Here is a 13986-nt window from a genome sequence, read left to right on the forward strand (position 1 = left end):
TCCTCGGAGCATTCCGGACTTCCACACACACACTGAAAGCAGAGGGACTTTTGCCCAGGAGGGAGTACACCTGTGGTGAGTCAACCCACACGTGCAGCTGCCCGCCCACACTCGGGGACAGCAGCCTGGGCACTGGTGGCTGCCCCAGCATACCCTGAGAAGCCGCGCACTCCCCCCCCCCCCGTGCCGCGGTCCGACCACTGGCGTGACGAGAAACCGCGTGCCTGGTGCCGCGATCCAGAGAGGCCCCGTCCACTGGCATGCTGAGAAACCGCGCGCGTGCCCCGTGCCGCGGTCCCCGGCCACTGGCGTGCGGAGAAACCCCGTGCGCGCCCCGTGCCGCGGTCCCCGTCCACTGGCGTGCTGAGAAAACGCGCGCGCGCCCCGTGCCGTGGTCCCCGTCCACTGGCGTGCTGAGAAACCGCGTGCGCGCCCCGAGCTGCAGTCCGGGAGGGGCACCAAGGCTGTCTTTCCTAGTCAGGAGATTCTCTCCATGGGCGGGGCACCTCACCCAGCCATTCAAGCTAACAATCAAGCGTTGGGAGGAGGGGCGCGCAGGCAGCCTGAAATTTTTCTGGAGCACAGCTGCGGATCCAATCACTGAAATTAGCTTAACCCACGAAATCTACGCACCCACGGGGCTCTAATTGATAAGATCTCTCCCAGTTCAGCGATCCAAGACAAGAGGCGTGATATTTTTCAGTGCCTTTCGCTAAAGGGGCGGGGGCAACTTCTGATTGACAGAGCCTCCATATTCAGGGATATTCCTAACAAGAGGGACTTGGCAGATATTAAGATCCATAAAGCAAACAGCGACTAGTGCTTCTTCTTCCCAGCCAAAACAGGCTACCAAGTGTGGAAAGCCTGGGTTGAGTGGTCCAACTGAATGATAGGCGCTGAACAGTCACCTTGACAACAATTGACTCCCAGCCCCACCTGATTACGCTGGAGGCTCTGACTGCCAAAGCCTTACCCAGAGCCTTGCGCTGAGTGAGGATAGAGTGGGGATTTCCCAGCTCTTTGAACCTCTTACTCCCCAGACAGAAGCAGTGGCAGCCTCATAGCTGGATCACCAGGCTGCTATTTCAGGAAGGGGAGACTAGGAAAGAGACTCCAGGAAAGCAAACTCTCTCATAGTTGGACTCTGCAAACGCCAACAAGCCTTGACTACCAGCGAGACTAAAGCCAATTATATGATATTGCCATAGAATCCCATCAACTGCAAATTCCTACCTAAGAGTGACACAGGGGCAGAACCTGCGGTACAGAGTCACCGACCAGGAAGAGGGAGAGAAAAGAAGAAAGGAAGAAGTTAACCTCTCAAAATCAAGAAAAATCCACAGACTTTATAACTTGTTCCACTAATTCTTTGTTGTTGTTGTTTCTTTCTTCTATCTTATTTCCTTTATTATTATTTCTATTTCTTCCACCTCGGTCCTTTTACTCTCTGCCCATCTTATGCTTCCCTTTTCTTGAACTACACTACCCATGAGTGTTACATTTTATTTCTTTTCTTCATCCTAACTCTCCTTTAGGGTTACACTCCAAAACCCTTAACTCTCACTCTCTCCCCTTTTCTTTTTTTTTCCTTTCCTTTTTTTCTTCCTTCGTTTCTCTCTTACTCTTATTTTTTCCTTTCTATTCATTTCTTCTTTTATCCTTTTACTTTTCCTCCCATTTAAGCCTCAATCACAAACAAATTATTTAATTTGGGACTCAAGTTTTTGTGGGTTTTTTTTTTGTTGTTGTTGTTCTTTTATTTCTTCTTCTGCTTTTGTTCTTGGTTTTTCTTATTTGTTTGTTTTTATGGCATTTTGGGCACTTTTTACATTGCTTTTTAACTCACTAGCATTCCTCCCAACCCAAAGTCTCCATTGTATTTAGTCTTCGCTCCACTTAATACAACAGATTTTTACTTATTATTTTTATTTTTATTTTATTCTTCTTTAATTATTGTTTTTTCTCTCCTTTTTCTGTTTCCCTCTCATCCCTCTCATTATATCTCTTAGTCGACCATCACTTAGAAGCAAATCATTTTATGCTTGTCTAAGATTTTCTCCCCCTTTTTTTTTTTCTGTACTTAGTAGGTCCCTACTCCCTTTTTTGCCCCTTGAACTCTTCACCCCAAATCAGGCCCTCCATTATAGGCAGTTTTTGTTCCATTTAGCATAATATAATTCACAGGTCATCACGATATTTCCCTAAGGAGGTAAGAGGAGGGGAAGAGAAGAAAGAAAAAAGGGGGAAATAATAAATTATTACTTTTTTTTTCTGGAGTGTTTTCCTTTTTTTTTTTTCTTTTCCTTTTTTTTTTTATTAATTCTAATTAACACTATCATCAAGACCACCTTCAGATGCCAATAAGAAAAAGGAAATCGAACATTATGGATACAAAAGACAGAGAGGTAACACAAATAGATGTGGAAAAATCTATGGAGAAAAGATTTAACATATTGGAAGCCTTGGAGCCAAATGACAGAGAATTTAAAATAGAAATCTTAAAAATACTCAGAGATATACAAGAAAACACAAAAAGGCAATTTAGGAAAATCAGAAAACAACTCAATGATCACAAAGAATATATTACCAAGGAAATTGAAACTATAAAAACAAATCAAACAGAAATGAAAAACTCAATTCAAGAGCTGAAAAATGAGGTAACAAGCTTAGCTAATAGAACAGCCCAGATAGAAGACAGGATCAGTGAAATAGAAGACAAGCAACTTGAGGCACAACAGAGAGAAGAAGAAAGAGACTCAAAAATAATAAAAAACGAGAAAGCCCTACAGGAATTGTCTGACTCCATCAAAAAGAATAACATAAGAATAATAGGTATATCAGAGGGAGAAGAGAAAGATAATGGAATGGAGAATATACTCAAACAAATAATAGATGAGAACTTCCCAAGCCTGTGGAAAGAATTAAAGCCTCAAATTCAAGAAGCAAACAGAACACTGAGTTTTCTTAACCACAACAAACCCACTCCAAAGCACATCATAATGAAGATGACACAAACCAATGACAAAGAAAAAATTCTCAAGGCAGCCAGGGAAAAGAAGAATACAACATACAAAGGAAGGCCTATTAGATTATCATCAGATTTCTCAGCAGAAACTCTACAAGCTAGAAGAGAGTGGACCCCAATATTTAAAGCCCTGAAAGAGAGGAACTTTCAGCCAAGAATACTATACCCATCAAAGCTATCCTTCAAGTATGAAGGAGATATAAAAACATTCACAAATACAGAAAAGATGAGAGAATTTATCATCAGAAAACCCTCACTACATGAAATACTAAAGGGGGTTTTCCAACCAGATTCAAAGAACAAAAGAAAACATAACCACAAGTAACAGCTCCACCAAGAAAACAATAAAACCAAACTTAAACTGTGACAACAAAAGAAAAAAAAAGGGGAGAAAGGATGAAGATTAATAGTAGCAAAGGACGATGAAGCGCAGAAATACTCACAAGAAAGGGTACTACAATGAATATGGTAGGTACCCTTTTCATTACTTAATGGTAACCACCCTTGAAAAAACCACCACAAAAACACTTGACTTAAAAAAGGTAGCAACAGAGGAAAGAAGTATGGAATACAAACAAACAAAAACAAATGATAGAAAAACAAAAGAGAAGAATCAAACAAGATACAAAACTAACAGAAAGCAATTTATAAAATGGCAATAGGGAACCCACAAGTGTCAATAATTACACTAAATGTAAATGGATTAAACTTACCAATAAAAAGACACAGAGTAGCAGAATGGATTAAAAAAGAAAATCCAACTGTATGCTGCCTACAAGAAACTCATCTAAGCAACAAGGATAAAAACAAATTCAAAATGAAAGGCTGGAAAATAATACTCCAAGCAAACAACACCCCAAAAAAAGCAGGTGTAGCAATACTCATATCTAATAATGCTGACTACAAGACAGAAAAAGTACTCAGAGACAAAAATGGTCATTTCATAATTATTAAGGGGACACTGAATCAAGAAGACATAACAATCCTTAATATATATGCACCAAACCAAGGAGCACCAAAATATATAAGACAGCTAATTATTGACCTTAAAACAAAAACTGACAAAAATACAATCATACTTGGAGACCTCAATACACCGCTGACAGCTCTAGATCGGTCATCCAAACAGAGAATCAATAAAGATATAGTGGCCTTAAATGAAATACTAGAACAACTGGATATGATAGACATCTACAGGACACTTCATCCCAAAGCGACAGAGTATACATTTTTCTCTAGTGTACATGGAACATTCTCAAGAATTGACCATATGTTGGGCCACAAAGACAATATCAGCAAATTAAAAAAAATTGAAATTGTGCCAAGCATATTCTCTGATCATAAAGCCTTGAAACTAGAATTCAACTGTAAAAAAGAGGGGGAAAAACCCACAAAATTGTGGAAACTAAACAACATACTTCTAAAAAATGAATGGGTCAAAGAAGAAATAAGCACAGAGATCAAAAGATATATACAGACAAATGAAAATGAAAATACGACATATCAGAATCTCTGGGATGCAGCAAAAGCAGTAATAAGAGGAAAGTTCATATCACTTCAGGCCTATATGAACAAACAAGAGAGAGCCGAAGTAAACCACTTAACTTCACAGCTTAAGGAACTAGAAAAAGAAGAACAAAGACAACCCAAAACCAGCCGAAGAAAGGAGATAATAAAAATCAGAGCAGAAATAAACGAAATAGAGAACAGAAAAACTATAGAAAAAATCAATAAAACAAGGAGCTGGTTCTTTGAAAAGATCAACAAAATCGACAAACCCTTGGCAAGACTCACCAAGGAAAAAAGACACAGGACTCAAATAAATAAAATCCAAAATGAAAGAGGAGAGATCACCACAGACATCATAGATATACAAAGAATTATTGTAGAATACTATGAAAAACTATATGCCTCCAAATACAACAATCTAGAAGAAATGGATAAATTCCTAGAAGAATACAACCTTCCTAAACTGAGTCATGAAGAAGCAGAAAGCCTAAACAGACCAATCAGCAGGGAGGAAATAGAAAAAACTATTAAAAACCTCCCCCAAAATAAAAGTCCAGGTCCAGATGGTTATACTAGTGAATTCTATCAAACATTCAAAGAAGACTTGGTTCCTATTCTACTCAAAGTCTTCCAAAAAATTGAAGAAGAAGCAATACTTCCAAACACATTTTATGAGGCCAACATAACCCTCATACCAACACCTGGCAAGGATGGCACAAAAAAAGAAAACTACAGACCAATATCTCTAATGAATACAGATGCTAAAATACTAAACAAAATACTGGCAAATCGAATACAACAACATATTAAAAAAATAATATATCATGATCAAGTGGGATTCATCCCAGAATCTCACGGATGGTTCAACATACGTAAAACAGTTAACGTAATACACCATATCAACAAAACAAAGAACAAAAACCACATGATCTTATCAATATATGCAGAAAAGGCTTTCGATAAAATACAACACAATTTTATGTTTAAGACTCTCAACAAAATGGGTATAGAAGGAAAATATCTCAACATAATAAAGGCCATATATGATAAACCATCAGCCAACATCATATTAAATGGCGTAAAACTGAGGACTTTCCACCTTAAATCAGGAACACGACAGGGGTGTCCACTCTCTCCACTCTTATTTAACGTGCTGCTAGAAGTGCTGGCCAGAGCAATCAGACAAGACAAAGAAATAAAAGGCATCCATATTGGAAAAGAAGAAGTAAAGGTATCACTTTTTGCTGGTGATATGATCCTATACATCAAAAACCCAAAGGACTCCACAAAAAGATTACTAGAAACAATAAACCAATACAGTAAGGTCGCAGGATACAAAACATACAGAAGGATTAACATACAGAAGTCCATAGCCTTTCTATATGCCAACAATGAAATATTAGAAAACGAACTCAAAAAAATAATCCCCTTCACGTTTGCAACAAAAAAAATAAAATACCTAGGAATAAACATAACAAAGAATGTAAAGGACCTATATAAAGAAAACTACAAGGCATTGCTAAGAGAAATAGAAAAAGACACAATGAGATGGAAAAATATTCCTTGTCCTTGGATAGGAAGAATAAATATAATTAAAATGGCCATATTACCCAAAGTAATATATAAATTTAATGCAATTCCCATCAAAATTCCTATGACATTTTTTAAAGAAATGGAACAAAAAATCATCAGATTTATATGGAACTATAAAAAACCCCGAATAGCCAAAGCAAACCTAAGGAAAAAGAATGAAGCTGGGGGCATTACAATACCTGACTTTAAACTATATTATAGGGCCACGATAATCAAAACAGCATGGTATTGGCAGAAAAATAGACACTCAGACCAATGGAACAGAATAGAAAGCCCAGAAATAAAACCACATATATATGGTCAAAGAATCTTTGATAAAGGGGCCAACAACACACAATGGAGAAAAGAAAGCCTCTTCAACAAATGGTGTTGGGAAAACTGGAAAGCCACATGCAAAAGAATGAAACTCGACTACAGCCTGTCCCCGTGTGCTAAAATTAATTCAAAATGGATCAAAGACATAAATATAAGATCTGAAACAATAAAGTACATAGAAGAAGTCATAGGTACTAAACTCATGGATCTGGGTTTTAAAGAACATTTTATGAACTTGACTCCAATGGCAAGAGAAGTGAAGGCAAAGATAAATGAATGGGACTACATCAGAATTAAAAGTTTTTGCTCAGCAAGAGAAACTGATTCCAAAATAAACAAACAGCCAACTAAATGGGAACTGATATTTTCAAACGACAGCTCAGATAAGGGCCTAATATCCAAAATTTACAAAGAACTCATAAAACTCAACAACAAACAAACAAACAATCCAATAAAAAAATGGGAAGAGGACATGAACAGACACTTCTCCCAGGAAGAAATACAAATGCCCAACAGATATATGAAAAGATGCTCAGCTTCATTAGTTATTAGAGAAATGCAAATCAAAACTACAATGAGATACCACCTCACCCCTGTTAGATTAGCTATTATCAAAAAGACGGGTAATAACAAATGTTGGAGAGGCTGTGGAGAAAAAGGAACCCTCATACACTGTTGGTGGGAATGTAAAGTAGTACAACCACTATGGAGGAAAGTATGGTGGTTCCTCAAAAAACTGCAAATAGAACTACCTTATGACCCAGCAATCCCTCTACTGGGTATATACCCCAAAACCTCAGAATCATTGATACGTAAAGACACATGTAGCCCCATGTTCATAGCAGCACTGTTCACCGTGGCCAAGACATGGAAACAACCAAAAAGCCCTTCAATAGAAGATTGGATAAAGAAGATGTGGCACATATACACTATGGAATACTACTCAGCCATAAGAAATGATGACATTAGATCATTTATAGCAAAATGGTGGGATCTTGATAACATTATACGGAGTGAAATAAGTAAATCAGAAAAAAACAAGAACTACATGATTCCATACATTGGTGGAACATAAAAATGAGACTAAGAGACATGGACAAGAGTGTGGTGGTTACCAGGGGTGGGGGGAGGGAGGACAGGGGAGGGAGGGAGGGAGAGATTTAGGGGGAGGGGCATGGGGAGGGGCACAGAGAAAACTAGATAGAGGGTGACGGAGGACAATCTGACTCTGGGCGAGGGGTATGCAACATAATTTAATGACAAGATAACCTAGACATGTTTTTTTTGAATATATGTACCCTGAATTATTAATGTCATCCCATTAACATTAATAAAAATTTATAAAAAAAACAAAAAATGTATGATATACTGGGGTAAGTTTTTGAGAAAAAGGGAATTAGTTTTGTCTTAAAGTAAGGATTGTTGTTATAGATGCAAATTTGGTTCTATTTTACTTTGTTAAAAAAGACAAACTTTTTCAATACTGTGTAGCACCAAAGATATTATAATTTTTTCTGCCTATAAAGCAAAGATACTATGTTTTTTAAAATTATGTTACTGATTTCTATTCTTTCAAAGAGGTGTTTGATTACTATAGGAACAATTTTCTCAATCCTAAGAACCAAAGATGTGATAATTATACATCAATCCCGTGCTGATGTGATAGGACCCTTTCCCCAACACTCAGAAATAAAAGCTTCAGTGATTGCATGCCCCACTCTTTCATGTGTAATGGTGGAAAGGATCATGCCTAAAGGAGAAGGGTGTCCAGTTACTATGGCTTTTATTTATGTCACTATCTGTGATGATTGAGTGCTGACATCACTGGAACCCCAAAGGACTCAAGGTGGACATATTTGCACAGGTACATGACCAAAAGATGGTGTAGAAGTAAACCATAATCTCTCTGATGGGTCCACATCTCACTACAAGGACCCTGAGCTGATGTAAAAAAAGTCCCCAAATATAACATAAGAGAACCAGGCCACATATTCAGAGAACTCAAACCAGACATGACAGGACTCCCTCCTCTCTCAAGTGAGACATATCCTCACAATCACTAGGTCCAGATACAATATGTCAGAGTTCTATACTTTCACAAAAAAAGATAGTTACAAACACTCAGAAAATCTAGAGTTGATGAGACAATACCCATACTCTCTGGGTAGGAACACTGCACACACACCATTGCATACATTCAGTAAATGCTCTTCTCTGCTGCCATTTCAGGAACATCTAGGAAATAGCACCTATTTACTAAGCATCTTCTGTTGTCATTTTGCAAGAGCTCTATGAATCGCCAGGGAACCTTACATCATGCCTAACTTAGGATGATTTACATATTGGTAGTGGAAGGATGCAAAGTGCACATAGCATGAACCATTACTCTTTCAAGTGGGTCCTCTTACCTTTGTAGCCGAATACAAATCTTCTGTGAAAGGATACAATATTCTCTCAGGTAAAAACAGAAATTTTCCCAAAGTAACAAAACGCAGAGCTAATTTGCCTGAAACCTATTAGCAGAGAATAGCAAGCAGATTAACTGTTTCTTAACTCTTCCATAATCTAGTCATTAAAACTAAATAGCTACTATTACTGAAGCAAATTTCTAACATTTGGACTCCTATCAGAACCAAGACCTGAGTTAAGATGCCTAACGCTAGGCCCTCTTTTTCTGTAATATGTCATTGGAAGAGGTTTTCAAACTTTGGTCAGCTTAGGGCTGGTGAGAGCTTCTTTTAGTATTTCAAAAACCCTCTGTTATTCTCTTTTTTAACTTAAACTAGTTGACCCTTGTTGATCACTTTACTTTAAAGCCTTATAGAGAGGCCTGGACTTTTTTATATTTTACATTCTATAACTGGCAATACCCACTTAATTCTAGGAATGTTCAGAGCTGTTTCTGAGTTGTGGGCTCCAGAAGGCCTAAAATGGCCTGTACTCTACTTGAAGATAATAATTGTTCTAGGAGTTAATAAAAGGCCTAACCATTCTAATATTTTAAAAATATTTATGCTTTATCCCTTTTTATGTAGAAATTAAATGTAATGGGGTGACCTTTTTTCATAGGAACACATAGTTTTCATGTATGCATTTTTATAGCATATGAAGTATTCACCTGGAAACCACACTCCTCCCATAACCTGTCTTTCTTCTGCCCTATATTGCCACCACTCTGGGCACAATGGAGACAGTCCACCCTATCCCCGTGTACCCACCACACCCCAAACTGCAAGCATGGCTCACATACAAAACCTTTTAATATCATTTACTGTGTTAATAGAATGAAAATAGAAAAGCACATGACCACAGGCATTTGCCAAAAACCAGCAGCTAGGGCAAATAGCAACTCTATGCTTACATTTTGGGAAAACACCATACTGTCTTTCATAATGGCTATACAAGTTTACATTTTCCTTTTTAAATAAGATTTTATTTATTTATTTATTTTAGAGAGAGAGAGAAAGAAGAGGGGAGGAGAAAGCATCAACTCTCATATATGCCTTGACCAGGCAAACCCAGTATTTTCAACTGGCGACCTCAGTGTTCAGTGTTTCAGGTCGACACATTCTTAACTGCACCACCACAAGTCAGACCCAGTTTACATTTTCACAAATGTGAAGCAGCGTCCTATTTCCTCCACAACCACTCCAAACTTTTTATTACCTCTCCTGTTGATAACAACCAATCTATCAAGTGTGAAGTGGCATCTCATAGTTTTAATATGCATTTTTTTGTACATCTCTGTTGTTTGTATCTCTTCATAAGAGAAGTGTTTGTTTAGGTTCTCTCTCTGTTTTTTAATTGAATTGTTTGTTTGTTGTTGAGCCTTGTGAGTTTTTTATATATTTTGAATATTAATGACTTTCAGAGCTATTGTTTGTGAGTATTATCTTTTTTTGTGGCAAGTTGCCTTTTTCCTATTGTTGTCAGTTTTTTTAGCTGTGCAGAAGCTTTTAGGTTTGATAATGTTCTTGTCATTTATTTTTGCACTTACCTCTCTTTCTTTTGGGACCAAATTTTTAAAAAGTTCTTTATGGCTGATGTTTAGGTATTTAGAACCTATGTATTTTTCTCTGTATTTTATTGTTTCAGATCCTATATTTAAATCTTTGATTTATTTTAAATAAATTTTTATGCATAGTGAGAAACTGTAGTCAAGTATCATGTTTTGCATGTGGCCTTAAAATAATCTAACACTGTTAATTCAAGAGGTTTGTCCCCCCTCTATTGTGTGTCTTAAACTATTTTGTAAAAAGAAATGTATTTGCCCATATATCTGGGCTTTATTTCTGAGCTTTTGATTCTACTCCATTATTCTGTGTTTAATTAATTAATTACTGAATTATTATAATTTCTCATTTATTTATTTTGCTAGTATTATGCTGTTTTGATTATCATGGTTTTGTAGTATACTTAGCAGTGAGGTAGTATAATACCTTCAACTTTCTCCTTTTTTCTCAGGACTGCTTTGACTATTGGGGGTCCTTTGTAGTTTTGTACAAATTTGATATTTTTTTTGTTGTTTTTTAAAGAAATGTATGAACATTGAGACCATTATTCTATTGTATGTGAAATAAATGAATCAGAAAAATCTAAGAACTATATGATTTCACACATAAGTGGTATATAAAAATAAGGTTTGTGGACAGAAATAAATATAAAGTGGTTATTAGAGCAAGAGGTCCTTGAGGTAGGGGCATGAATAGAAAGAAATATATATCTCACATAGGTAAGATATAAAACTGAGACGCATAGACATAGATAAGAATAAAATGGTTACTTGGGGGAGAGGGTGGGTCAAAGGGACAAATGGAGGACAAATATATGATGATGGAAAATAATTTGACTTTAGGTGGTGAGCCCACTGTGCAGTCAGCAGCTTAAGGGAATAGAAATATTAAACAAGACACTGACCTGGTTTCTCTGTGGCAGACCATCAGGCCAGGGTGTTCATATCCCAGGTTTAATTCCTGCTCAGGGAACACAGAAGAAGTGACTGTCTGCTTTTCCACCCCCTCCCCCTTTCTCTTTCTCTCTCTCTCTCTCTCTCTTCCCCTCATGCACTCCTACAGCCATGGTTCCATTGGTTTAAGTGTCTCATTCTGGGAAAATGAGGATAGTTTCATGGAATCTTTCCCTCAGGCATTAAAAATAGCTCATTTGCAAGAATGGCCCCAGATGGACAGAGCATTGGCCCCAGATGGGAGATGCTGAATAGATCCCAGTTGGGGCACATGTGGGAGTCTGTCTTTCTATCTCCTTTCCTCTTACTTGAAAAAGAAGAAAGAAAAAAAGGTTCACTGAAACTCTGTGTGTTCTTGTTGATCAATGTCATCATATTAAATTTACTTTTTTTTCTTTCCCAAGTAAGAGAGGGGAGATAAAAAGACAGACTCCAGCATGTGCTTGGGCTGAGATTCACTGGTCAACTTCTGTCTGGGACCAATGCTCTGGCCATCTTGGGACATACTTGCAACTGAGCTATTTTGATTTCCTGAGGTGAAGACTCCAGGAAGCAATCCTCAGCAACCAAAGCCAATGGTACAGGAGCCTCTAGTCTTAATGGCTTGCTTCTCCTTAGGCATGAGACTGCTGTCCTATAAGTAAGTGAGCCAGTTACCTCCAGAAGTTTTGTCCTTTTGTGCCTGGACAAAAGGACAGCTGTGCCCTAAGTGTTGGGAATATATGGAGAAAGGGAGCTTTGATTCCTTGGACACACTGCCTTGGATTTATTGGCTTTTGCAATCCAGTTCTGTGTGGGAGGAGAAATGCTAGTGGTCTGCTGCCTGCTGGAGATGTGGAGCTTTTGGGCAAGGCCTTTTTGGCCATATCTACCTGGAGTGTTGTGTTCATAATGATGACTCAATGGGGGGTAGGTTGTATAGGTTGTAGCTTCAGTCCCATGGAAATATTTATAAAAATCAATATTTAGTAGATTTTGTTGTATATTTATTTTTACTGTGTTCTTAGAACAATTGCCTTGACTCATTTAAATACTTTTCTGGTTTTTTGTTTGACAGTGATTTTTGAGTGTTGTGGACATTTTGGATATTATATTCTGATAGTTGAGATTCTGTGTCAGAAGCCAATCAACAGCCACTGGTTGACACAGTCACAGCAAAGAATGTCAGCAACCACTGGTTGACACAGTCAGAGAAAGAAAAGGTGCAACAATACTTCCCCTTTAACTTTTTGAGATAATAGCCCCATGCTTTCCCTGCAGATTTGTAGTAATTTCTCTAAAAATGAAACAGAGGGTTTGAGTTACACAGATAATCCTATAAAGCCATTTTACCTGGGCTCATAGACATGGGGGGCTGGATATGATATCCCCCAAAAGGGTTAAGTTCGTAGAAAAATTTCCTCCTATCTTTCATGTTAGAAAAAATAGATTGTAAATTATAAATAGGTAGAAAACAGTAATTATACACAAAAACACCTTTCAGCTTTCACTTAATCTATATTATTTTACCTCCCTAGCTTTTTTTATGTGGTAGAGCAGAGAAACTTTTCTTTCTTCTTGCATACCTGACCTGAAGGTGGTGGAACACTCAGAAAAATAAAGTTAGAACTTTACTACTACATGAATATAGGAGACTAATAAAGTTTGACTAAACAATAGACCTTTAAATAAAATAGTTATTAATCAGTACTAACCTTTTAGAAGCTTGCACCAATATTGTTGTTGCTGCTCAAGTTATTGTATAACTGTACTTAGAATGACTTACCACATGATTTATAGTTTATAGAAATGTACTAACCATTGCCTAGAAATATGTAACCATAGTGAAACAAAAACAATTATTAATCAATGTATTCTGTATACCATGTGATTTTAACTTAGTTTGTGTGTATAAAAATAAAGCCATTACTAACCATTGGCAAAGATGCCTGGCAGTGAATGCTAAAAAAATCGGCTCTCTCACTCGTTTCATGCTGACACCATATCTTCTTGTGGGGCCCCTGGATTTTCCCCGGGGATGGACCCTGGCATTTGGCACTTAAACAGGGATCTGCAGGTAAGCACCCACATTGTCGAGGAATGGATAGGACTCCACTCAGGGTGCTGCAGACCCCCTTGTAAGGAAGACAGGGTGAAAATAGGTAGAAAGTAACAGAACTTGAGATTTTGAGAAGTCTTGGGCCATACTGAGTCTAAAGAAAGAAAACTCTTTATAGGAATTATTTAGCATACACTTTCTCTGAAAGGAGTCAGTGTTTTCCCTTAACAAGTAGCTTATTTTCTGCATGTTGTAAAAGAATGTTCTTCATGGATTTCAGAAAAATAAATGCTGAGTCACAAGACATGGAGTAAGGTTGGAGAAAATTTAAAAGTAATAATATTATGAGCTACATGGGCCAGAAAATGTCCCAGTTGATACATTTTTATTATGGAGCTTGATTAAAGATGCCTTAAATCCAGAACATGAGGCACATAAATTTTCAAAAGCAACTGCTCCTCCAAAAAAGGAGACTCCATTAATTAGAAATAGAAGGCAATCTCAAGATAGTGCAGATTATGGAATAGCCTCTTTAAAATT

This window comes from Saccopteryx leptura, chromosome 5, assembly GCF_036850995.1.
Source record: "Saccopteryx leptura isolate mSacLep1 chromosome 5, mSacLep1_pri_phased_curated, whole genome shotgun sequence".
NCBI classification, from domain to species: domain Eukaryota; kingdom Metazoa; phylum Chordata; class Mammalia; order Chiroptera; family Emballonuridae; genus Saccopteryx; species Saccopteryx leptura.